The sequence below is a fragment of the Oenanthe melanoleuca genome, chromosome 3 (assembly GCF_029582105.1).
Source record: "Oenanthe melanoleuca isolate GR-GAL-2019-014 chromosome 3, OMel1.0, whole genome shotgun sequence".
In the NCBI taxonomy this organism is placed as follows: domain Eukaryota; kingdom Metazoa; phylum Chordata; class Aves; order Passeriformes; family Muscicapidae; genus Oenanthe; species Oenanthe melanoleuca.
This window is the reverse complement of record NC_079336.1, coordinates 91,456,627-91,483,066: the sequence shown is the minus strand read 5'-3', so window position 1 is coordinate 91,483,066 and position 26,440 is coordinate 91,456,627. Positions and strand designations below refer to the sequence as shown.

Below are 26,440 nucleotides of genomic sequence, written 5' to 3'. Positions count from 1 at the left end.
CCTCTGGTGCAAAACAAATGGTGTGTGGGAGGGTGAGAGAAAGAGTCCAGTGCCTGGACCCCACTGCATGAGAATTACAGTACAAGACAGAGCACAGATGGACAGCACTGCTTGGTGTCTTCATTTCTAAAACAGACTGGCAGACAGGCTTGGAAAAAACAAGAAAAAATAAGTTGAAGAAACTAAAACTATCCCCAGCCCTACATTATCCAGTATTCTAGCACTCTGCCCTTGGAAATCAGCACCCATGGCCATGCAGTACCAGTCACAGCCCTGCAGGCAGCAGCCCCTGAGGACTGCAAATTCAGCACATTCCTTGGCCAGGAGCACCCACACTTCCAGGAGGCTTCCCTACACTAGGCTGGAGCTTGGGGAAGCACTGGACTAGCTGGGCTGACTAAAGTACCCCAACTGTGACAGCAGGCAGAGAGTGCTGGCCCTCACCTCTGTTTTTCCAGAAAACACCAAGAACATTCACTCAAGGTATAAATCTTCTTGGGTTTGGACAAGGTGCAAGCTCCAAGATAGGCTGGGCTTTTAGACCCCTTGCACACCATAACATTGTTTTAGCAAGCTGCCAGTCTGTGGATTGGCTTGTCTAAAATCTCCAAAATTTCTGTCTAGCTGAGGTGGACACCTTTAAAAAGTACCTGCTGGCACCTGGAGTTTTCTCAGAAAATGAGAAATTAGAAATATGGCTTTTACCCCTAACTGAGTGTTTTCTTCTTTCATCATTTCAGTTCTTTGGTATTCTTTCTTCTAATTTTATCAGAGAAAAAGTTGGTGCTCTGCACAAGGCAGAGATAGAAAACAAAACAAACAAGCAAAAGACGATGATAGCTCAATTTCAGATTATTTTAGTGAAGTAAGCCCGAAGTCATGTTTCCCTTTATGTCTGAAAAAAATGGGCTGAGTTCTCATTGGCATGGTGCTATTCATGAAGCCTCCAGTCTTTACTGAGTTTTCTGGAGCCTAAGGATGGAGTGCCAAACTGAGTGAAAACACACTGTTCTGAGCAACACAGCAATTAGGGCTAGGTGTGCTGTAGCTCAAACTTCAGCTCAAGAGCTGCACTGTTGCTAAAAGGTTACCCCTTGTCCCACAGCAATAAAATTCTGAACCAAATTCTTCTTCTCTGAACTTCCCACTTTTGGAGTAACCCAGACTCAGTTTTAATCCTGGCTGTGACATTACTGGGCTGAACTAAAACCTGGAGTTGAAACACTTCTGAAATCAGTCTTACTGCAAATCTGGATCGACATTTAGAGTTTGTTAGGTCATGTCTGTGGCCCCCATCATCTGAATACACTGTAGTTAATGATAGCTGGGACAGGGCACTCCCCTTTAGGTCCTACAGCACTTTGTAAGAAGGGACATTCCTGTTCCTCCTATTCTGCAAATGAGGAAACTGAGGTATAAGATGACTTATTTCAAGCCACTCATAGTCTGTAGCTGAATAGTCATTTTGGTAGGTCACACTCAGCACACATAGGAGTCCTGTGCAGGCAACAAAGCTGCAGCTCTTTATTTGAATTAGTACCACAATGGCAGCTTGATTTACAGACTCTTCTGCTGCTGGGGTCAAAAATTAGGTCACTTTTCAGCGAGGGGGAAGACCTGCCAACAGTAATTAAAAAGTGTTCCTTTGAAATATGTGTCAGACTTTACACATGGTGAGAAGTGCTTCTCACAATATGAGCTTTCAGGCTGTTGCACTGAACAACATCCATGTGGCTAACCACTCCTCTGCTGGGTCCCAGCAGCATCTGTTCCCTTGCCAACATTTTCCTGGCATTCCACAGGAATCAGTGCAGTGTGCAGCTCTGCCAGGTAGGGCCAGAAGCAGTTAAGAGGTTAATAGACTCAATCCAACTTCAAACAACACACAAACCTCAGAGGTGAGCCCAGCAGATGGCTGTCAAATGAGAAAAGCAGATAGACTTTGTGATGATTTGACTAATTACAGGAGAGGCTGTCTTGTGCAGATGGTGCTCTTCCCACCCTTTCTCCAAGACATGTGCTGGCTGGAATGGAGTCACTGATCACAGCTTGTGTAAAACCCTTAATGCAGGGAAGCAATCAAAGGTAACTACATCCCTAAGTCATCTAGGCCTTGTTGAAAACACTTGCATCAGCTCCTGCTCTGGAAAGACCTACCTTCAAAACTTCAGCTCCTGCTGGGAAAGTGTAATACCATCCTGGCTCCTCCCCAGCAGCTGGCTCTGCCTTCAGCAGGGGCTTTTCCTGCAGGGAACACCTCGCCCTCCGCTTTCCAGGTGGATTAAGCTGTGTGCAGAGAGTCTCATAGAAGCTTTTTTTGTGAGATTTCCAGAGCACCTCATCTCCAGCCAACTCAGAAATACTGCTAGCACAGCCACCTTGTGGCATTGGAGTATCTGCACTTTCAGTCCCAGGAGACAACAGGAAGCGTAGAGTCAGTCCAGAATGTAAAATAAATACATAAAAGTTAAGCAAATATTTTTGAACCTCTCCAACAGGTTTGGGTTTTGTTTGATTCAAAGTAATAATAATACTTAGCACTTAGAGTGCACTTTATAGCTTGAAAGCACTATGCAGACTTTAACTATTTAGGTTTTGGGCAATGGTCTGGACCAGCTTGTTTGATCTGAATTGGTTCTTTCATGCCTGGAAAGTATATTTGAGAAGCCAGAAAAGAGAAGCAGGAATATCCTTTGTGTCTTTTGGGATCTTCTTTCAATTTTTTCCACTGAGCCTATTTGTAGGAAATCATTCCACTTCTTTTTACCTCACTTTACCCAACAGACAACGTGTTTCTCAGCCTCATTTGCACAGGTGAGATTTAATTTCAATGTTGCATCTAAGATCCTCTTACACTTACTACACAGATGCAGATGTTTCTCATTCTTCCTCACTTGCCTGGTGAAAATTAAAGCCTAAATTGTGAATGAAATATATACTGGCAGCTAAACAGTTCAAACCATCCACAGTTACCTATATTGTTCTAGCAGTAATCTCATCCACTGCCCGAGGCACAAGGGTTTTGAAAAGGTTACAGTAAAATATGTAAATAGATGAACCATATGCACGAAGAAAATTCTCTCGGGTCCCAGTGTATATCTATTGTGGCTTGAGCTCTCCTTCCAAGTCTTGTTTTTCCAAGAGTCAACTTTAAAGCTTGCATGAGCTACTGGACCAGTTTATGATCTAAAGACATATTTACAAGTTCAAACCACTTCAGGAGCTAATTATATTCTGGACACGCTACAATATTTGGATGCCAAAACGTCCATATTCTTTGAAATGAATGTTTAGTAGCTTTCTCAAGAAGACCTCATTTCACAAACTCCAGTTACAACAAATGAACACATGTTCCTCTTTTTGTTTCCTCATTTTTTGCTGAATTTGAGAGGAAAAAAAAAAAGAGTAATCATACCACAATGGAGAACACTTCATTTTCTCATTAAAAAGTACATTTCAACAGCTTTTCATCACACTGGCCCTGCCAACCTCAGCTTTCTGTGAAAGGAACTGCTGTGAAGGACACAATCTTCTAGCAGCTAGAGCAGCACGGGGAAGCAAGTGGAGCCTTTGTCCAAAGAATCTAGTGGGTGCTAAAGGAGGCTCACTTTAAGGGTGCATTATTATTACAGTCATTAACCAAGGCTTTCCCCAGGCAGGTTGTTTATTCCCTCACCTAGACAATGCTCATGGAGCCAGGAATTGGACAGCCTGAGTGGAGGCAAGCAGGGCTGTCCTTGCCCCATACATTACACAGGGCTGAGCCAGCCCCTGCCACCTTGATTCCCAGTATTGTTCCAGCAGTGGGGCAGCTGGTGAGTGTGCTGGTCTCCATGGATGTGGAGGTTGCTGTATGCTTTGCTGGACATTCTCAGGCCACAGCAGAACCAGCCCAAAGCCATCAGAGAAAGGAATTGAGGGCCAGAGGAAATTCCTCACTGACTTCAGCACATTCTTGATGATGTTCAAAGAGTTAGTGTAGAAGACAGGACAGCAGAAAAAATGGGAGCTCTGGGAAGAGGCCCTAGAGCTGGTCATGCTCCAGGACAGAAGGCTAAAGCTGGTGGTGAAAAGAAGCCCAGCCCTGGCATGGGAGAATGCATCATGTCTCTGCATGGTGCAATTCCAGCTGCAGGCAGCAGCTGGTGGAAAGGCAGGGAGCTGCTGGTGGGGTAAGCTGGAGGCTGAGCTGCTTTGCATTCCCAAGACCTAGTGCAGTGAGCCTTAATAAAGAGAGGCTGCAGGCAGTGGGTAACATGCCACCCCCATGTGCACATGTCACAGCCACATCTTAGTGCAACCTATTTGTGCCATGTCTAGAAACAAGTTTTTCAAGTTTTCCTTCTCACAACTGATCATTTACCATTCCTATGATTTTTCTTGCTGCTTATTCTCTATAGACATTGCTACCTCTTTGATCTCTACATAAATACATGCAGCTCTCAAGCACACTGTTTACATAGATTAAAAGGTATCCTAAACCTTACATGTACACACTGATAACCCCAAATCTGATTTGTGATTGAGTACCTGAAAATGGCTTTTACTCTCTGGAATTTTAAGGTTTACAACAACAAGCCAGATGTCTTCAATGGCACAGGCTTTCCCCTTTGAAAATAGCAAACACCAGCTTCCATGGTAAGGTCTGATCTCCAGCAGCAGTGCCTCTGAATACCAGAATGGCATTTGAGCCTGTGAATTTCACTGTGATCCACACAGCCAGTTTTATCTTCTATGAGAAGGATCAGTTTATGCATCATCCTGACAGTGCAAGTATCTTGAGAGAGGTATGTTGAGATCCTAAACTCATCCCTGAACCAGAGAAACCAGACCTTAAAACTTAATAATGGAGCAGGAAGTAACTTAAATGCTATTAAGCCACAGTTAAATTCGTACAATTTCTGTACATGTTCTAAACCTGATTAACTGTATTGCTTATGGTTCTTTCAGTAGGGTTGCCTCATTTTTGCAAAAGGAAGGCATGAGAAATCTTAGTGCTAAATCAAGATTGTGAAACTAGAGAATTAACAAATTCTTAAGGCCAGTAACTTTCATGACTTCTTAAATTCTGTGATTCATTGCACTTTCATAAATACCATCAATGACTCTCAGCACTTTAATTGTAATTTGAAATTTGCCTTCTAGGCAGTGTTCTTGCCAGTAGACATACACACCAATATAGACTACAGCAAAATGATGGAACAGCTTGTGTGTCTACACCAACACCAATACCAAAACCATTCCAGCTGATTAGACCAACTTATTAAAACCTCACAAACTTTCATAGATCCATTAACTATAAACTGCAGTTATTAGAGACTATTTTTCTTGTTTACACTTACTGCAGGTTTTCCCTGAATTAAACCTTGCAGATTTAGACAGAAGATTCATAAAGAAAAGCACTGTAAGATCAAGTCAGAAGGGTTTTTCTGTAGTACCTGTACTGGGATTTGTGCCTTTAGAAAGCAGCTACCTAGAGGTGCCCACACTGATCCCGGGTTACAGGAGTCTTTGATGTGCAGGGCATGGAGACTTTTAGGTAGAGGGAATTGTCACCATATTGATGAGATTAATATGATATGACCACATGGGTACTCAACTCTGCACTGCTTAGTTCAGCTCATCTAAAGCAGCATCAGTTTCAGGTAGTCTGTGGTTGTTTTTTCAAAAGCCACAAAAGCTGAAAGGAAGCTTGCTTCTACACATTTGTTTCTGCAAGCCTCTGGGCAGGTAGAGAAATCACAGCAGTGCAGGTGCAGGAAAGATGTTATCTGCTACACAATTATTTTTAGGAATAAGATGCCACAAAGTGCAGAACGTGTGTATTGATGGAGTATGTTGAGGGGAATGAGTTCACATGGAATTGCATAAAATCCTGAAGCAGACATACACTGAATAAAGACAGGCATTTATGGCTAGAATCAGCACATGAAATTACTCTACAGTAAGTCACAAATGCCTGGAAATTTACCTCACCAAGAAGAGATACTGTGATAACATTTAACAGATTGGGTTTTTTCCACCTGGCCCTTGGCACATCAGTCCTTTTCAAGTGTCTGACCACCTTCTTGTGCTTCAGAAACCTCTCTGCCAATCCCAACAAGGCTTGAGAAGATCACAGGAGTTTTCACATACTTGGCTGCCTCAACTTATTAAACAGTCTCCTTATAGGATGTTTTTATTTTTCAGCCTATATCCCAAAAATCTGATGTTCTTGGACAAGGAAATGTGATTGCGGGTGGGCTCAGGACTTTCTACCCTCTCTGCTTTCCTACCTGGCCTAAGGAAAGTTCTTTAGACTGGAAAGAGGCTGCTCCCAAAATTCTCTGGGAGGTGATTTCACAGCCCTAACTCACACTGATTGGCACTTATCCATACATAGGGCCAGTCCTTCAGCTGGTAAAAAGGGGCAGAGTGCCAGAGGTTTGTCCCTTCACACTGTGTAGGACAAGCCATGTTGCCAAGGGCTGCAAAAGGAAGATATCCATTTTATAGCTGTAATGTATACATCACCCACTAAACCCTTCAAGTGGGACCTATAGACCTTTAAAAGCACACATTTTAGTGAAAACACCTACATGGATCCAATTATGGCTATGAAAAAAGGAATTCCCTCTGTCCCACAAAAACTCACACCTTCCTCACTCCACCTTATTTTAAGGGAAGCCAAGGCAAAGAGAGAGGCTTTGTAATGTGTTGAAGGTCAGAAAAGCCAGACACTCCTTTCTGGTGATGCCTTGCCTGAGAAGATGTGTAGAAATATCCATGTAGCCCTGTTGGTCTTGAATGCTGGTTTAGAAAGTCAGGGTGGGGTACTTCTGCCCTGAACTAATCTTCTTGACTCCATAATATCAACCTAAGGGGGAAAAGACTCTTCCAGAACATGACTTAAAGCTTTCCAAGACAGATTATGAAGTTGGCCAAATGAATCATGTCTTCATAGAGCCTCTATCTCTCCAGGAAGAGATTAGGCAGGTATAGGAAACTGCTCTGTAGCACCTGCACTGGAGATGTTAAGGCAAGTGAATTTTACCAGAAGAGACTTTCCTAAGGACACCCAAGGCCTCTGCTTTAAAATAATTATATTGCAAAAGTTCTGTACCAGAGACATGGAGCTCCTGGAGCAGGTTCAGTGTAGGGTGACAGATGATGAAGGGACTGGAGCATCTCTCTTATGGGGAAAGACTGAGGGAACTGGGCCTGTTCAGCCTGGAGAAGAGATGACTGAGAAGGGATCTCATCAATGTCTGTAAGTATCCAAATGGGTGATGTCAAGAATGGATCCAGGCCCTTGTTGACCGTGCCAGTCAATAGGACAAGAGGAAATGGGGACAAACTGCTGCACAGGAAGTTCCAGCAACATGCCAAGTCTGAAGAGCCTGTCATCCTAGGAGTCATAGGTAGAATTCTCCTTAGTTACACCTATTAATTGAGCCAGACTGGAAGAGTCTGGTAGGCCTTTACAGAAAACCTTCAAGGTTGGTGAACACCCCTGTGGGACTTGATCTTGTTTTTCCATTGCTTGTCCACCAGACAGGAGAATTGCTGTTGAGGAAGAGATCCTGAAAGTACTGTGCACATCAGAGAGACAGTGCTGCCAGTTCTTCTCACTCATCTATATCAATCCTGTTTGGCAAAAGTGGGATATATTCATCCAGAGAATGCCTGACTGTCAGCAAAAAGGACAACTCTTCTTTCCACCATTTGTCTTCCCGTGAACATTAAGGACCTGGTCTCTAACTCTTTCTGTCATGAAGAACTTGGCCCTTTAATGTGGGTCCAAAGGCACTGCAACTGAACATATGCTTCCCAGATGGACCTAATTAAGACTATGTGGAGGCATTTGGGGGTGAATAAATAGAGAAAGAGGAAACTTGCTCAGTGGGAGGTCTATGGAAAGAGCTGCAGAGAACTGAGAATTGGGAGACCACTGGAGTGACCACCTGATGTGTCTCACTGAGAGCCACAAAGAGTGGAGGGCTTCTGGACTGAGTCCTTCATGTTATGGAAGCCAAACTTGAGGGCCAAATGACTTGGGGAGCAACAGAAACAGAGCAAGTAAATCTCATGGAGTGTCTGGAGAAAAGCAACTCTGAGACATTGCAACTGATTCATTCAGGGAAGGACAGGAGAGCAGCTAAAGAGACTGTCCATGAGAGCAGATTATGAGCTATGGAAATTGCAGAAGAACATCATATTTGCCAGGTTTGTAATAGCTCTATCTGTGATGGAGCTGATTCATTTTCAACCATTTACATGGCTGATTAATGCTATTTCTGTTTTCTCTCCACAGAGAGCCATGTCTTCATAAAGTGAAGTACTGTAAAATTCTCAAAGATCTTAGTAACTTGTTTTTCCTTACCTGCTACAAGAAGTTGCTCCATCTCTCTCCCCAGATAGGGCACCTGACAATCTCTCATTCCTTTGGTGCACTCACATCTGGACCCACTTCTCAACAAGAAGTTGAGGTTCTGCAGTTTTGCAATCAGTGAAAAGCACTGGCAAGTGTGAAGGAGAGTTAGGTTGACAATAAACAGTGTGATTTGAAATTACCAATGTGAACATGAAGAACAACTGTAGCATCATGGTTGTAAATTCTTCAGACCAGTGACTGCTTGAGGCCATGGATAGAGCACCTGAAGGAATGGCACCACACTAGGGTTTCTTGGAGCTCCATCATCTCTCATCATGCCAACTCCATCATCTCTCAAATGAGGCCAGCAACTCAACTCCTGCACACACATCTAGTTTGACTTACAGAACTTATTAAATCCAGTGGGAAAAGTGACATCATGGTTGTGAAACTGGGACTGGTTTCATACAAAAACAGCTTTGCACACCAGGATTTCTACATGGTCTTGAGAGATCTCAAGACTTGTGTGTTAGTGGTGCAGTCTCATAGCCATTGTTATTTTTTTGGAAATGTTTTGTTAGAAGTCGTGTAAGCTGCCATAGCAAAAGGCATTGACTCCCTTAGGAGCAATGACCAATTAATCTCTTTATATCCAGCCTGAAATAAGGAACAAAACTGAAGGCCTCAGGTTAACCAAAGAGAAAGAGATTTGTGGTCTCATCTCATCCTTCAAAAGGTCTCAGAAGAAGGAGCAACACAGTGGTGCTGACAACCTTGTAAGGGTGCACAAACAAATCTGAAGACTCTGGAAATGAAGTAGCTCTCCTTGGATGAGGAATGAGTCTTCCAGAGGCTGTTCAGGCAATTCAGTGGTCTCTGAGCAGGAAGATGGGAGATGGGCAGGGCTTTGAGTGCCTCTACCAGGTCAGGGAATCATTCCAGGGTAAAGTGTTGAGAAAGAGAAATGCAAACTCAACTGTCATGAAACAACTACAGCACTTCAGGCAAAACAAACATTAAATTGGGTTTGGGGGAAAGTTGGTAAATGTACCTAGTTCTTTCAGAGAGGAGAAAGGCTTGATTCTAACTTTTTTATTAAGTGTTTTGCTTCCCATCAGATCCTCCCATTTACCACATACCTACATTTTCCAAGACTGCAGATTACACGTTGTTCTCTGCATAAGAGCTTTAACATGGTGTCCTTTCCATTTCTCTCCCAGAGTTCTCCTCCCCAGTTCTGAGAGCTTTCCAGGGATGGAATTTTTTTACTCAAGGAAGACTCCTTTAAGCTGCAACTGTTCCAGGAATTCGGCTATGGGACAGCAAAGACCCAAAAGAAATATGAACTTCATTTTTCAACTAAAATTATGATTCATGAGGAACAGCTGAACAGACTATGCAAGGTTTCATTTAAATAGATTTGAAGGCCACAATGATTAATTTGAACTGTGTATGCCTACTCATTTGTAAGACTTTCACATTGCATATGTAAGTGTCAGGCTCCTTTCCCTGCTGTCCCTGTGTTTAGGCTTACATGTGATAACCATGCACCTTCAGCACTTCACATACACTAATGGAGGGCTTTGTTAAGGAAACCCTTGAGGACTGAGGGATGGAGAAATGTAGTGAATGTGTTGAGCAGGCCCAGGAAAGCTTGGGACCAGGCAGGCTGAGACCAGCCCTCAGGGCTACCATGTCTCAATTTCAGGGTCTCAGTTGCCCCCTTCCCTCCTGATTCCACTACTGCAGTGGCTGTTTTCTTTAACCAGAGCCTCATCACACATTTCTGTGTTATTGCCACAAGTGTCAGCTCATCTCCAGGAGTGCCTCAATGCACCACAGGATGATGAGGAGCAGGCTGGGGCTTCCCTGGGCTACTGGCAGGTCCAGCAGTCAGCTCCAGGGTTGGTGGCCCTGGCCACCAGCAGCACTTTGGTGTCACTGCTTTCACTGCAACAAGACAAAGAATTCTTCTTAGACAAAGAATCTGAATTCCTGGCACAGAAATGAGGATTAACACACTGAGAAGAGCTGATGTTCTTCAGAGAAACAGGTGGAAGCATGATCTTAAAAAGTCACACAAGAATCAATGAGTCTATTCAAGCATAACTCAGGCTCTGTCTGTCAAATCTACTGCCCTGCCATGCACAACCTCAGCCAGTCAAACACAATTTCTCCAAAAGTCAGGTGTGCACACTTGGACCTGGCCCCACTGCAGGAATTTCAGATGGAGACTTCCCTCCTTTGCCAGGTCTGCCAGGGACAACTATTTAAACTTTTAATTATGTGTTCAGCCATGCAGAAAGGGCTAACTTGGAATAATTTTCATAATTGTGAGGTTTTTATTTGGGCTGGTATACTATATGTGATGGGTTTAAGGATATTTTCTGGAACTAAGTCTCCCATTACCATGGTTGAAACAGTTAGTCAGCTTTGACATATTTTCCTTGGCAGAATATCCTCAAAATTGGTAAGAATCCTATCTTCAGTTTTGAAGGTCAGGGAAATGCAGGGTCAAATTATGAATGTGTTTGACTACCTAAAGATATCAGGAGGGGTTTTTGAGAACATCTTTAATGGCCCTTTTAACCCAAATAAATTGTACAGAAGGATCAGAATCCATTTCTTCCTGGTCCACCATCAGTGTGGCCTCTTCTGAAAGAGATAAAACAAGACCTCTTCAGGGCATTGTTTGTGTTTTATCAGTGTTAGAGTCAGCTCCATATTCCAAGTATTTCAAGTACAGGAGCATTTGGAAATAGTGCTGGTCTCATGTCAAAAAAATACCACCTTGAAAAGTTATGCTTATATACTGATCTCTTTGCTACTGCATGCAGATTTGAGCTATACCCAAGACTTCAGAGATGTGTAGCTGTGGAAATCACTGTTGTTATGGAGTTCTACATCTAACCTGTAGGTAGAAAGTGGCTCAGCTCCTAAGGTCCAGAAAAAAAGTCACAGCAAATCCCTGTGATTTGAAAATGTGATACATTTAGATGTATACTTGCACGCTGCAGAAATCCTGCCTCACACATGGTAAAATTAAGCTATGGGGAAGTCATATTGCTAAGGTGGGTTGCATACATGTTTTTTCAAGTGTATTTATGTAGAGTTTTTAGATCCCAAAACTAGAGGCCTTGCTGAGGCAGAAATCCAACTGGCTGAACTGAAACCTTGCCTTATGCAGTCTGCAAAATTGGGCTGGGAAAGCAAGTTTGTACTTTCTCTGAGTGTGCTAAAGGTCAAGGAAAAGGTTGCCAAGACTTCTCAGTTTTGACTTCCTCCCCAATACATGACCAAGATGCAGGTAAAATTCCCATGACTTTCAAAGGGGCTGCAGAATTTGGCCCACTGGCTATCAAAACAGCTCTGAAGAGTGGAGTGCAGCTAAATTATTCCAACACCAGACAAATGGGTCTGCCTAACCTAAGCAATAACATTTGAATTATTAATGTTCTCTAATAAAGGGGATAAAGTGTCTGTAGAACAGAGTGTTTCAGAGCTCTGTTAAAGATCATGCCTATTTTAATTTAGAAGTTCAGCTTGAGGAGAGACAATGCTGGCATTGTGTTACAGAGATTTAAAACAAGTCTGTCTTGAGGATTTTCCTCTGTCCTTATCTGTAATAATAGAATTTTAAAAAGAGTCAGAGCAAGAGCAGCAGCACTGGAAAATATCTTTCTCAGAAACTATAGCAGACAGGTCACAGCATTTTTAAACAATGATAGTAACATTTATTCTATCAAAGCCATTTTATGTTTTATTTGGAACTCTGGCGCCTTTATTTTTTTAAGCTCTCATAACATGACACTAATTACAGACATCAAGATGCTCTATGGAAGATACCAGGCAAAATCCAGATGCTGCTTCTTTTCCTTTCTCTGCACTCCCACCCCAGCCCTTTTGTGTGCATTACATCATTGCATAGTTTATTTTAAAAGTGCCTCAGAAATGCAATGATAGTAATCGTAGACAGAAGGAAATTTATGGTGGGCACCTCTGGCCTGCAAATTCCTTTACAAAGCACTCCTGCTGCTCATCACAAGGCTTCTTGCTAGCAGGGGCTTGAAAATACAGGGGCTGGAAAACATAGTTTGGGTGATGTGTTAAAAATTTTGGGCTGAAGTAATTTTCATCAGGACTGTAGGTACACACTTCTTCTTCCCTGTGTCTTGCACCAAATGGAAACGACTGGATCAGTCAGAAAAATGGGTGGAAGGACTTGTGTTGCTCCCCCTGGGAGCTTGGCTCTGGCATCCCAGTGAGCACCCCCAGTGCAGGTTTGCAGTGAAACCTCCTGGGAGAGAGACCCACATTGCAGGATGCCATCCAGCCTGGAGAAACACAGAGCAATGTGCAGGCCAGTCCCCTTCGTGTCACAGCTGGCTGCAGGAAGTCATTCCCGTGTCATGGGGATCTGGGGATCTCCACAAAACACCCACAGGTAAAACAAAACCAGTGGCAGCACTGAAACTGAAGATTCCTATTGTAGAAACAGTGATCAGCTGCCTGTAGCAGGTGGTAAAATTACCCTCCAAATTTTTGTGTTGCCCCTTCACTTGACCACATGAGCATCTGTAGGCTACGTGTGGCATTTTGGCTGGAGTATCATCGGCCAGGAGAGCATGTGAGCCATGGCCTGACCCTCTGCATGGCCCCACTGCATCACAGGCATGCCCACAACTCACACCAGGCTCCCTGGACTGAAGTGTCAGCTTTGGTCAGGATAAGGTGGGCTCAGCCCTGCTGTGTGACACCAGCCCTTGGGGCTCTGTGGGGACACATTCTGCCATGCTGCAGGGCTGAGGGACAGCCTCCTCCCTCATATTTTCCCACAGACAGGGCTCACAGGATGGAATCCCAGCCCTGTTGAAAGTGTGATCAGGATTTCAGCCAAAACGTTGCAACAAACACGTTTGTCCTGCAGAGTAAGCAAATAAAGTGGCAACACTACACCAGTGGAGAACAGGAAGCTTTTGATGACATTGGCTCCAATTTTTTAACCTATTAAGATTTCCATTACCCTCAGGCTCATTATTCAGCAAAAAAGTAAACACCAATAAATCTGAAATAACAAGTGAAACACATACACTTAAGCAAAAAAATAATCCTAGGAAATGTCCTTTCCTTTAGCACATTAGAAATAGTCAATGCAGCAGTATCAGAGTGACTCTGCAGCTCCTAACCACATTCCATCCTCCAAAACAAGACCCAAAACGAGGGTCTCACGAGCCTGAAGAGATGCAAGACTTAGGTCTTGGGAGGATCTTTAGGATCTTGGATGCCTCTTCCCTAGAAGTGTTCAAGGCCACGTTGGATAGGGCAAACAGGTCAGTGGGAGGTGCCCCTGCCCATGGCAAGGGTTTGGAACTGGATGATCTTTAAGGTCCCTTCCAACCCAAACCATTCCAGCGTTCTGTGATCCAAAGATCTCACAGAGAAAGAAGGGAGTATCCATGGCTGGAATTCTGTCTTTGATATCCTTCATGCCTGTGGCTAAGAAGTTCCTTTCCAGCAGTAATGGCAAGGACTAAAAGAAATGTGCTGATCCTCCTTCCCACTCCAGTGCTGTCAGGAGTGGTGGAATCTCCACACACCTCCATGTCTCCACTGTGCTGTCAAGTGCTCACACTCTACTTCATGAGTATGAAAATCCTGTGTCTTTAAGTACTAAAAAGTCATTTTTCCAATAGAATAAAGATTATCCTTTTTGCCACTGTCTGTTAAAATACCTTGTGGACCTCTGAGCAGATCCAAATTCTTCCTTTTACATTAAGCTGAGGAAGGTTTATTCTACATTTCCATAAGTAGCCATTTTAACTTTTCCATTTTCCTTTTTTAAACAGGAAACCTCCCCACTGCTCCTCCACTTTCTCTAAGCTCTTTGTTTATGTTCTACTTCCATTACCAGAATTATTCTTACATTTTTCCATCCCCTATTCTGAACAAACATTTACACTGACTCTGAATGACTCGTATTATGTATAAAGGGAAACAACAAAGCAAGAGGGAACAAAAGTTACATCTCTGTGAGAGGATGAAATGTGGCTGCTGCCTCCATGATGATAGCAGCCATGAAAGGAAACTGCTGGCATCCCTGGCCACTGGACCATGCCAAAAATGCAGAGATGCATCCAACACAAAGCAGAGTCATGTGAATCAGTCATATGGACCAGGGTTCACTAAAGTGAATTGTCTTTCAAGTCTCCAAATTCCCCAGAGCAGGTCATGATACATGGAAACAGCAGCAATGGACAGAAAGGAAAGGCTGGCATTCTTCCCCCTCCTTGGAAGGAGGTATTCCTTAAAAACCAACATCCTTCTGTACATTTATCAGGTAACCTGCCCTAATGCACTAAGCACAGCACCTCCCTTTCCCTTCTGCTGATCTTTTGTGAGCTGTTCTCTAAATATTCTGCCATCATCTTGTTAGTTGGGATATGATAATCTATAAAAAGAAGGGAAATTCCCACTTCTGTTCATATGCTCTTCATCTTTTTGTAAAATCCAAATACTCAGTTTGCAAAGTCAGTACACATGTAGGGCCTTTGCCACAGGTGGTCTCTAGAAACTTTATTAGTATCCATGAGAAGCAAGAAAAGAATCTGCTTGGAGGTCCCAAGATGGATTTGCAGGCTTGGTGTTTGAAAAAATGGAAATGTTTTTTTACTTGAAATCTGAATATATTTGTTCTATAAATCATTCCCTGACAAGAAACCCCCACTTTTCTCAGAGCTACTTTTTATTTTAAGCACTTTACAGCCTAATTTCCAGAGAGAAGATCTTTGAGTAAAAGACCATGTGCTAAAATTTCTTGACATAATTTATGCTTTTATGTGTTATTTTTAGTTTTATCCCAAAGCAGTGTTAAAATTGTGATGGTTATGTACCTTATAGATCTGATTTTATTTGCATCTTCCCTGCTTTTGTGTTTGTAAAATCTGCTTTACAAATGTCTGGATATTAATTCTACTGAAGTTGTCTTACAACACAGCCTTTTAACTGAACAAACAAAGTTAATCCCACCCACACATCCTAGTAAAGGAGCACAACGTTTTTTTAGAACTCTGGCTCAGCATCTCATCTCTTCTGTGGTGATGAAAATGAATATTGCATCTATGGTGAGGCACGTCAAGCTCTCTGTGGAACTTATTGTGCTCTCTGCACCAAATGTTCTACCAGCAGGTCTATTCAGAACATGTATAATTAGAAAAGAATTTAGCCAAGGCTGGAAAGAATGACTGTCCATAACTCATCAGGTTAGAAAGCTGGAAGGGCTGGAGCAGGAAAGAAATGAGTGCAATTTTCAGCTGAGGGGGAAAAACTCATTTTCTCTGATGTCTTACTGTGAATAGCTAATTTGTGTGAAGTTCATTGTCTTCTCTTGGAATAGGCAACCACATTATGGATCCCAGCAGCCACAGGACAGCATCCATTTTCCCATGTGACCCAGAGCAAACCTTTGGATGGCTGGAGGGGCAGCTCTGGCTTAGGAATGCTCTGTGCTGTCCTGGGCTGGCTGTGTTCCTGTTGTAACCCCATGGAGAAAGCTCCAGCTTGTGTGGCTCTCCGTGATCTCTTGGGACTGATGCGCATGTGCAGAGTTTGTGGTTTGTCCCCTTCAACAGTGCCCCACACCACTGATAGCAGGGAGCATTAATGATGGCTTACACACAATAACTTCAGGAATATTCCCCTTTCCCACTCTTACATGAGGATGGAGTCAATAGAGACACCTCTTGAGCTGTGAGGGAGCCCATATTGTGTCTAGGTGTTGAGCACCAGGGTCCTCCTTCTGAGACAATTAATTCTTTTTCTTGTTCATGACTTCAGGATTTTGGATACCACTTTTGCCATCTCACAATGTCTAATTTAGCTACTCTTCACATCTAACAGGCTTCTAACAATGAGGATTCTATTCTATTCTATTCTATTCTATTCTATTCTATTCTATTCTATTCTATTCTATTCTATTCTATTCTATTCTTCTTTTGTCCTTTTTGTAATGTCTGTTCCAAATATTCCAACCTCATCTAATTTTTTTCTCATTATCAGAACCTAAGCACTGATGTCTTCTTATTGTTAACTCTCCTGGATTCTGCTTTCTATCTGAAAAACTGAGGCCCATTCCTTTGGGAAGAGCTGGCTCTCCACAGACATAGCCTTCAGACAAAACTCACTCTTCATTTCCAAATTGGAAACATCTGCATTAACATGGCTGACATGCAAGATAAGGCCTAGGGTTCACTTAAAAAATTATTTTGAGGATTTTCCCAAATAATCTTTTTTCTTCCCTTGCAAGTAAAAGTCATGGTTGCTGGTTTAGATGTTGGAGCTTTCCAGAGAAGAAGGGGTTAGTTCCTCTGTATTTTAAAAAATTTGGCAGGGGCACTGAGATATCCTTTGTCACATTTGCTAAAATATTAATAATTACATTTTGAGTGTAAGCATATTTCTGCCTGTCTCACTAGGGCCAAGCCCCTTCTTGCTTCATTTTTCTTAACATTTTCCCATCAATATTTTCACTGAAGGAAGTGCTCATCACACAAGTCTATTTTCAGGGTTTTGAAGGCACAGGCTCCTCGTGAAGGGAAAGGATTTCTGTGGTAACATCACTTACAGAAACTGGTCAATACAGGACCAGGGGCTCAGAATTTTTAGCTCATCATGGTGAGTTCAGTCTCTGTGTATGTGACTAAGTGTCCTACTTGTTAGATGACCCAGGAGCAGATGTTTGAGGAGAGCACCAGGCTGGGGCACATATCACAGGGTGATTCATCCCCATTAGAGCGGGCTGGTTTATGAGAAGCGATAGTTTGGGATTTCCTGAGATAGCAGTCACACATGGGCAATCACTCTGAAGAGTCACTGGTTGACCTATTCCCAGTTAATTTGTCTCATCCCTTGCAGAATTCATCAGTACTTTTGGTCTCTGTGAGGGCCAGCAGCCAGGAATCCCTCCGCTGCCCTTGGAGCTGCTGCCTCACGTTGTCACTGGTGCTTGCATGAGCACATTGCAGCTGATCACTCCTTCTGTTCTCTGCCAGCTCCAGCATTTCTCAGGGGTCTGGCAGCTCTGCCATTTCTTTTCTGAGCTGAAAAGAGCAAGACCTTATAATCCCCTCTCTGTAGTGAAACCTCCAAATGTCTATATTGTCCTTCTCTCTACATTTGCTAAATTACCCATCATGTTTTTAAGATGCAACAAAATTTTAGGTCCTGGATATGTACCATTATAGCAATAAAAATAACAGCATACTCCCAGAACACTCCCTTATTCCACTCTCTAGGTCTTTCACTCCATCTTTCAGCTGATCACTTTCTCTTGATGGTTTTTCAGCCTTTCTTATTTTTCCCATTTTCATTTCCCGTGAAGACACATTTCCTGTATTTTTCTTTCCAATGGTTGTGTGATGGGAGTGGGGGAGATGAAAGACATTGTCTGCTCTTCATGTCTGCAATTGAAACAATACCTTAGAATATAAATAAAGGTATAACATGATCAAGGCATAGGATAAAAAGGTTCAGCTAACAGATGATCTAAATATATCTACACCTTCACAGTGGGTACTTATGATGTCCCTTTCATTCCTTGCACGGTGAATAAGATCATTTCTGTGTACTTAATCAGAACACATTTTAAATCACACTGTATAATATACTTTGTGGCAATGCATGATGGCCAAAATATATAAAATATGATGAAGTTAAGAAGTTGCAGCTGAACTAACAATATATTCTTCTGGAAGGAGACATTGAATAAATTGGTTTTTGATAGCAAATTGAAGTTCTTCTAAGAGCTTTGCTGCATTCCTCTGCATTCTCCAGACATAACCTTTTAAACAACTATGTCCAATTGTAAATATTCCCCTAAACTTCTATGGTATTAAGAACATAATGTATATCTTACAATGATCACTTAACATGATGAATACAAACTTAAGAGAGCCTTTTGCATCAGGAAGTAATAATTTTATATAGCTTTTTGGTGACAGTGGCAATTTCTGTTTTGGGAGCAGTCACACACATATGTTCACATATATATCTTCAAAGATTGACCTAGTTGATTTAGAGTCAGACATAGATTTTTTTCCAATAGAAAGGACACAGATTTCTGTAATGGGAAAGAAAGAAACCTTTTCCCCTCAACTTTGTCATAGGAAAAAATACAAGCCACAGACAGACCAGTTTCCAACAGCAATGATGCAACATGAGCACTAATGAATGAAGGCAGAAGATATGGTCTGGTGAACCATTCACAGAGAAAATTAAACTGAAGTTTTGGCTTTTATTTTAAAGTTTGTCTTTGAGTCATTCAGAAATTGAGCTAACACTCTGGACTAGAAAGTACTAGGTGATTTCTCTCATGTCTCATTTATCTTTCTATGTGCACCCTCAAAAAAGATCAAGATTTGACATTAAAAAAAGTAAATTCTAGAGAAAAATTTGAGGTACCATTTGAGAGTTGGCCAATTCTTGCCTGCAATCTTTAACTAGCCACTTTCTTTAGAAAAGCTTTCATTAGCTCCAGAATTTTTGTACTTCATTTCCCCTAGACAGGACTGTAAAACTGGCTGGCTTCACATCCTATGCAAAGTTGATTTAGTGCCTGGACAGCTTTCTGTGGTCCAGAGATGAAAAATACACAGCAGTGCAAAGGCTTATCAAGTGCTTACAGCATTGGAATATAATTATTCAACTTTAAATTCAGCTATAAAGAGGCATGTTGAGAGAGGAAGAACAAACACACGTGTATGAAATCTGAACCCATCCAACTTTTTCGGTTCAGATTATATTAACCGCTTCCCTTTCCTGAGTCACCATCAGGCATCAGCCTCAAATTTGTTGTTCACTTGTGCCCATGCAAAGGGCTTCTCTAATGCTGCCTTGATAAGACTGATCTCATTAGTTTTCTTACTCTTTTCTTGTTTGTGAAAAACACTTCCCCCTTCTGTCTGGAAGCACCCAGGGAGATACCAGTTAAAACTTGCTGCATCCATCTCTCTCTCCTGTTTATCCAATCAAATCCCATCTCTCATTGAAGAACCTAATTGCGGTCTCTCATCGCTGTGGAGATTAATTGCTGCAAGTGTGACAAAGACTCACACAAAGTTTTAGCCATATCCTTAATAAATCCTGCTTTTCATCACCCAGGCTTCACCTTCTCTCCTGCAGTTTGATTCACAGGCAATATTCTGTACAAGTGAGCAGTCACTTACCTCCTACCACAGTAATTTCACCTCTTCTGTGTTTGAGGAGGCATTTCAGGCCTTTTGCAATCAAAAACAGAAATATTGTACCTGAAAGCAAAGCACTCTTCCTAGCTGATCACAGTCCTGGAAGTCTCGGTGTTGAGCTTGTTATCAGTGTCTTTCCTTATGCACACTTAAAAAAAAAAAAAAAAAAAAAAAAAACACAAAGCACCTAAAGAGAAGAAAAAGAGAAGAAAGATCTAATTACTGCGACTGTGATCCAGGTCAGACACCCAGATCAGAGATTATTTTTTTTTCTGTTTTATGCAAAAAGTAAATGGAAAATGACAACAGTCCTTTGATATCTTTTTTTTTATACCTTTTCACTAGTTCTGTGGCTGGCTACATTGTGTGTGTGTGTGTGTGCATGTATGTTTTCATATACATGTATCTAAAACAACACTTTTAAACAAAATTATTCTCTTTCTTTTTTCCTTTTTGGTCTAGACCCATGGAGATTGGCTAAATTATTAATAGACAGCTCTTAATACAACTCAAAAGAGGGGACTTCTGATGATGTCCCAGACAGCTGGGAGATGACCAAAGTTAAAAATAAAGGCTCCATGCCTTGTGAATGGGCTGCCAAGCCCAGGGGCTTATTTTGCTTCCCACATCCCAGGTCTCACAGATTGAGTCCCTGGACTATCCTGTGCATCAAGCTCACTCCTGAGAGCAGCTGGTCTGTGGTCTTCCATGTCCACAGCGTCCCTGAGGCTCTAGTCAGACCAAAAGTGATTTCCAGCAGGTATCTGAGGAGATCACAGCTATCCTTGCCCATGGAGGCAGTAAAAACCAACAGTGCAAGGATCCAGATTTGCCTCCTTCCTGCCCTGCTTGCAGAGATGCCTGGGGGATAATTTCACACCTGTGCTTGTATTTTGGACAGTGATGTATCTCCAGATGTGCTGATTGTATTAAACAAAGCCCTAATACATCACAACCAGCTGGTGCCAGTGCTGCAGCATCTGTCCAGCTGCCTGCACCTCCCTCTGCACTGCAACCCAGGCTCCTTCCAAACCCAGCAAAAGGAGGAGAAACACAAATATGCCCCAAGTGGCACCTTCACAAAAAGCTCCAGGGTCCTGGAGAACAGTCTGGGAGAATTGCCCTGGTTTAAGGTGTGAAAGGAGCCTCCTGCCTTGTCCATTGGCATTTACCCACATTTACCCCTTCTATGCCACATCTTCTTGTCACCTTCTTGCCATCTTCTGGGGCTCTGCCTGCCTCCTTCCTGGCCAGGCACCTCCACAGCAGCCCCCTGGCAGGTCAGAAAACCTGCTGGCCTCCCATGGGATCCATCACCTCCCACCTTCTCCTGAGCCTCCACGCCCTCCAGACACTACCTATGACATGAACATTGAAAAGGCAAGAACCAGCATTTTCCACACCATAATCAAAAAGTACAAAATCTTGACTTAGAAACAGTGAGATTGTTATAAATGGAAATATATTATAGGTGTTTTCATTTTCTCTCTGGGTTTCTAGCATTCCTGGTTGTCTTTCCAAGCTTTCTGTTTCAAGAACAAGGATTAGAAACCATTTATATTCCTGGACAGCTAAGTTTGTCATATAAATGTGGTTCCAGAAACTGGAGCCTTGGGGAAAAAATGGCAAGCATCCCCAGTAAAATTATGAATGTCAGCAACACTCTTTGCATATATGAAAGTCTTAGCAAGGCCCAGGAATGAATAAAGACCGTTGAAATATATAATAAGATCATAGAATGATTTGGGTTGGAAGGGATTTTAAAGATCATTTGCCAAACCGTCAACCCTGGGCAAAGACACCTTCCACTAGCCCAGGCTGCTCAGGGCTCATCCATTTTTATCTATTAATATCAACATATAAGATGGAGATAAGACTAGAATGAGACCTAAGAAATCCAGACTTGATCCTTCCATTTGCCACAGAATTTCTGTATCACTGCAGGTCAGTGTATCCCACTTAGTTTCACTGAAGATATTGAGTCCACTTAATTTGGGAAGACCAAGGAAAGAGTGCTCAGCATCTTGCAGGAGAGAATCTTCTACATTTTTGTGTCCCATGTGTAAACCTTGGACAAAGCTACTCCTTCTCTCCTGCTCTCCAATGAGCAGGGTGCTCTCTGCAGCAGGGATTTTCCCCACCAATTTGACACAAGTTCAAAAAGCACTCAGTAACTATCAACCACAATTAACCCTCTGCTTTAATTTCTGCACTGTCATTACAATGAAGGGGTGATGTTTTTGTATGTGTAAAAATCACACACAATTAAAAAGCACCAAATACTGACACTACTAGATAAGTCTTCCAATAGATATTTCAGGCAACACGTGGGGACTGTGTACCTGGAGGATCCCACACACAGCAAAGCAGTGATATGGAGCTGAAAAAAATATTTGCTAATTTACAACTAATAATTAAAAGGGCCTGTCTAGGAGCCAAGCTTCCTCAGCATGTGTTTAACATTACTTCTGGAAGGTCATTGCTGGCTTCTCCAGGAAGGGAGTTCCGGAGAGGGTACAGTGAGTGCACGGAGTTTAAATGAGCAGCCCCAGAGCAGACATTTCACAGTCTTCAGGGATGAACAAACAATTCTGCCTCAGCAGCACAGAAACAATGCCCTGCATTCACAAAGACTATAGGAACTTCAATATTGTGTGGAGGGGAGGTGGGGGTGAGGGAAGTCTTGAAATACGGATAAATTGGTATTCACCAAGTGCCATTCCTTAATTTACAACAGCCTTTAGCTTCGGAGGCAATTGCCAAGGTGCTCATAAAAAGAGAAATGATGAATATTCAGGATGTCTTCTGAATCCATTAGGCAACTGAGGATGAGGTCTCCATATGTACAACTTCAGCTGTTTGCACATGCTGGTAGAGAGAGTGCCAAGGTGGCGTCAGGAAGAAAAATGGCTCCTTAAGTTGCCAGTGGGGGGAGAGGAAAGCAGGGGGGAAAGTGTATATCAAGTGCATGAAAATGAAAATTTGTACAAGTGTAGTAATTCAACCTAAATGTGCTCTGCATGGCAAGGTGTGAACCCAGCTGTTGGAGCTATCTGGCACAGCCAGCTCTATGGACAGGTGTGTGTAGGATCAATGTCAAGTTAAAAGCTGTCTCTGAAAGGTTTTCATTTTCCACACCATCCCCTCAAGGGTCTCGGGGAGTGTGAGGACAAGGAAAGGCTCAGGCTAGACCAGGAAGAGGAAAAACTTGACTTATAGAGGCTGAGAGAAGCTCTAAGTGTCATGCCTGAGTGACGAGCAAGTCAGTGCTGAAGCAGGCTTTCTCCTTGATCCTCTCCCCCATCTCCCCACTTCCCTCTTTGACAGCCAACATCCCAGATAAGGTAGATGAGGCACTTACAAACACAGTCAGTAACTAATGAGGAAAACATTCTGTCCAACTCTTACATCCCAGAAAATAATGTCTTCTGGATGCCATGAATCACGAAGGATCACAGGCCATTAATCACCAAAGGGTGGAAGGGACGAGTTTAAAGTCATGTGTACCAAATATAGCCATTCCTCTGGGGAATCTCAAACCTGGCATGATTCATTCTGCTTTCTCAGGGAGAAAGCACAAGGGGTGGAAGAATAAATAGTGCCACAGCCTCCTGAGTTCATCAGGTAGTGAGGCCAACACTCCCACCGAGGAGAGGAGGCTTTTGTCATAGGAGGTGTGCACTTCCAGAGCAGTATTGGGGTGCTCCAGAGTCAGTGTAAAGGTTTTTTTCAGTCTAGCAGCTTTTTCCTCTAAAGACTTTAGAGAGTCACTGGGATTTACAGGGAAAGCAGGAGGGTGACAGTCTTCATTGTCCACATCTCCTGAGGCTGTCAGTGTCTGATTTGGCAGTGACTCAGGTTCACAACCTGCTCCTGGAGCCACTCCATGTACTTGTGTGATGGGGTATCCCAAATGCAGGTTTCTGGAAGGAAGAGGCTGTATGGCCTATGCACAAGGGGCAGATGTTGGTTACTTGCCTTTCCAGCCATGCCTGTAAAAAGTGGTGGATACAATGCAGACACACAGAGAGGTGTGTGTGGTAAATTTTAGTAGTCTTTGGTTTTGGTCTTCAAGCAATTTAAGAGCCAGCAGCTGATGACCAGACAGTGTCTGAGGCTATCACAGACCCAGACACACAGGTGAGTGACCTTCAAGCGTGTGATTTACACCTCCCTTGCTCCTAAGTATGGATGTGGGGAGGAGGATGTACCTCACATCTGAAATCAAGAACAATTAGATTATATTCATGGCTAGCTTAATTGCTTTGTGTTACTGTTGATACTGTTTCTTGGGTTTTCCACATCAGTTTCCTATCCACTTCAACTAAAAAATGCCAACTTGGAGCAGAGCAAGCAGTTGACTTAGTAAAGACAAATGCAATTCAGACCCACAGATTATCTAGCCAAAGAGTTTGAGTTCAATTTAGTTCAGAGTTGAGTTTTCCATTCTTTGCAAATACTTACAGAACATTTTGTGTTCTCGATCAGCTCAGCTTTCTAGTGTTCCTTTTATTTTTTAAAACATTTTTTTCTGACCAATCACTCATTATTTTGCATATAAGGCTGGTCACCACTTCTGGTTGGACTGTTCTGAATCTGTGGTAAAGTGAGTAAAACAGGATAGATGAGAGAGGATATTTCCATTGCTAATCCCAGCATCTGTATTCACACACAAGTACCTTGCCCATATGCAAACATGGGCATTTGCAAGAAGAATAATGAGAACCTGGCAACAGGCTGAGCAGCCCCCATCTAGGTGCTTTCAGGAAGCAGACAAAAAGGAGGAAAGTGGTAGAAGCATGCTGAGACCAGGGTGTTTTGAAGAATTGTTCCAAGGACGTGTTCCACAATTGTCTTTCCACCCTGTGCTCTCAGCTGTAACCACAGGGGCACACAGGGGCTTGGGCAATACAGCCACATGCTTTTCCCACTGCTTCCAAGGCTAATATGGATAACATGCATCAGTCTGTTATTGTGGAAATACCAGAGGCTGTCCTTCAAAACCAAAACAAAAGATTACACCTACACGTTAATGAGAAGGGAGTAAACAGAGCATTTCAAAGATGGCAGAATAACCCCACCAGAGTGCCTAGCAGGATGAAATAGCTCCAGAAGAGTTTTCCCTGATCCACTGTCAGCAATCATGCTGTATGCAGCACTCCAAGGATTCAGCAGCCCGGCGTGTTCCAGGCTCGCAGGCGCTCGGATCAGCGGCGAGCTCCAGTCTGTCAGTGGTGTGATTAGCCATGGTCTGAGAAGGTAGCCAGCAGTGTCTGCATTCCAGACCACAACTAAGAGTCTCTTTCACAGTTCACCGCATTGCAATGAAAATTAATTTTCCTTCTTCGTTTTATTCCTGTGAAATGGGAAAAAAAAAAAAATTAGGGGGAAGCGGGGGGAAAGGAGACACTTAATAGGCAGCAAAACCCACAGGGCACTTAGCTGAAGGAGCTCTCTGAAAGAGGCTCTGAAGATGGAAGTCTTGTCTGTCAACTCAGCTGCTCAGGAATAACAGTGGTGGGACTCCTGGAAAAATCAGGAGGAATTGCCCTGCAGACAGGACTACGGCAAAGATGTTTCTGTGCAGTTTTATGGTTGCGGTGAAGACCAGTGGGCGTTAAACTTGTCTTCAGGGGTATAATTTGGGTAAATCTCAACTTTCAAGTCTTCAGACTCTGAACTTAAAGGCAGATTCCCCACTAACCACTGCCCTGCTTCCAGATCTTGCACTTACAACACTGTGGACAGGTATTTTTGCCACCAAAAATCATGGCAGCTCTTCCGGAAATGTCTATATCCAAAATGGTTGGGCACATATTTTGGAAACTCTGATGACTTTCCCAGGCCTTTCTTCTCAAGGCAAAATGAAAAGCATCAGTTGGAAGCAAAAATCTGAAAATCTGTATACTTTTCCCTTCCTAGGAATACAAGGTTAATCCATTTTTCTACAAGAAGAGAGAAGAGGAAGAGAAGAGAAGAGAAGAGAAGAGAAGAGAAGAGAAGAGAAGAGAAGAGAAGAGAAGAGAAGAGAAGAGAAGAGAAGAGAAGAGAAGAGAAGAGAAGAGAAGAGAAGAGAAGAGAAGAGAAGAGAAGAGAAGAGAAGAGAAGAGAAAGAGAAGAAAAAGAAAAAGAAAAAGAAAAAGAAAAAGAAAAAGAAAAAGAAAAAGAAAAAGAAAAAGAAAAAGAAAAAGAAAAAGAAAAAGAAAATAATTTTTTATGTTTTATGGCGCATATTGGGCAATGTCAGGTAAGAACAGATTATTATCCTACAGGCTTTTTATTCTTTAATATTTCTTATCATAGTTCAGGACATTTTCAGCTCCATTCCTATGATATAATTTCTCAAGGTTACCTACTACAAAAAAAAAAAAATCCTAAATTATCAATGCTGGTGGTGACATCCATAATTTTCATTTCTCTGTTATGGGATATTCAGGCCTGGATATTTGTTGGAAGATGAGTGCAGGACTCCAAGGGGAGCAGGACAAGAGGACTGCAGTTCTCTGCATCTCTGCTCATCACCAACTGCAGCAGTGGAGACTTTCCACATTGTTGTGTCCAGGAACTTCAGCACTGAGGACACCTCAGGAGGGGCCAGTGGTTTATGGCTCATGATCCTCCACATCCATTCCTGTTTCTGTGCCTCAGCTGTTTTTATTCTTAGTAAAGAAAGATTATGGAGTCAAATCCAGAGAAGCATTTGTTTGCAGGGATGAAGGGCTGAACGTGGAATTGCTGGTGTTTGAATTTCTGGATTTAGGGTGTCCTCTTTAGAACAAACCCAGCTTATGAAAAGACAAAGCAATCTATTCAAATGCAACAAGCTCAAACTTTTTCTTTCTTCAAACAG

General features: G+C 42.6%; 1 long non-coding RNA gene across 1 annotated transcript in view; it reads left to right on the top strand.

Moving 5' to 3' along the window:
• The window catches only part of LOC130251535 (uncharacterized), a 93,493-nt gene extending 67,930 nt beyond the window's left edge, over nt 1-25,563 (top strand). The window contains exon 5 of the long non-coding RNA XR_008840177.1: nt 25,513-25,563. This is a non-coding gene — a long non-coding RNA (uncharacterized LOC130251535). The remainder of the gene's footprint in view (nt 1-25,512) is intronic.
• The last annotated feature ends 877 nt before the right edge of the window (nt 25,564-26,440 follow it).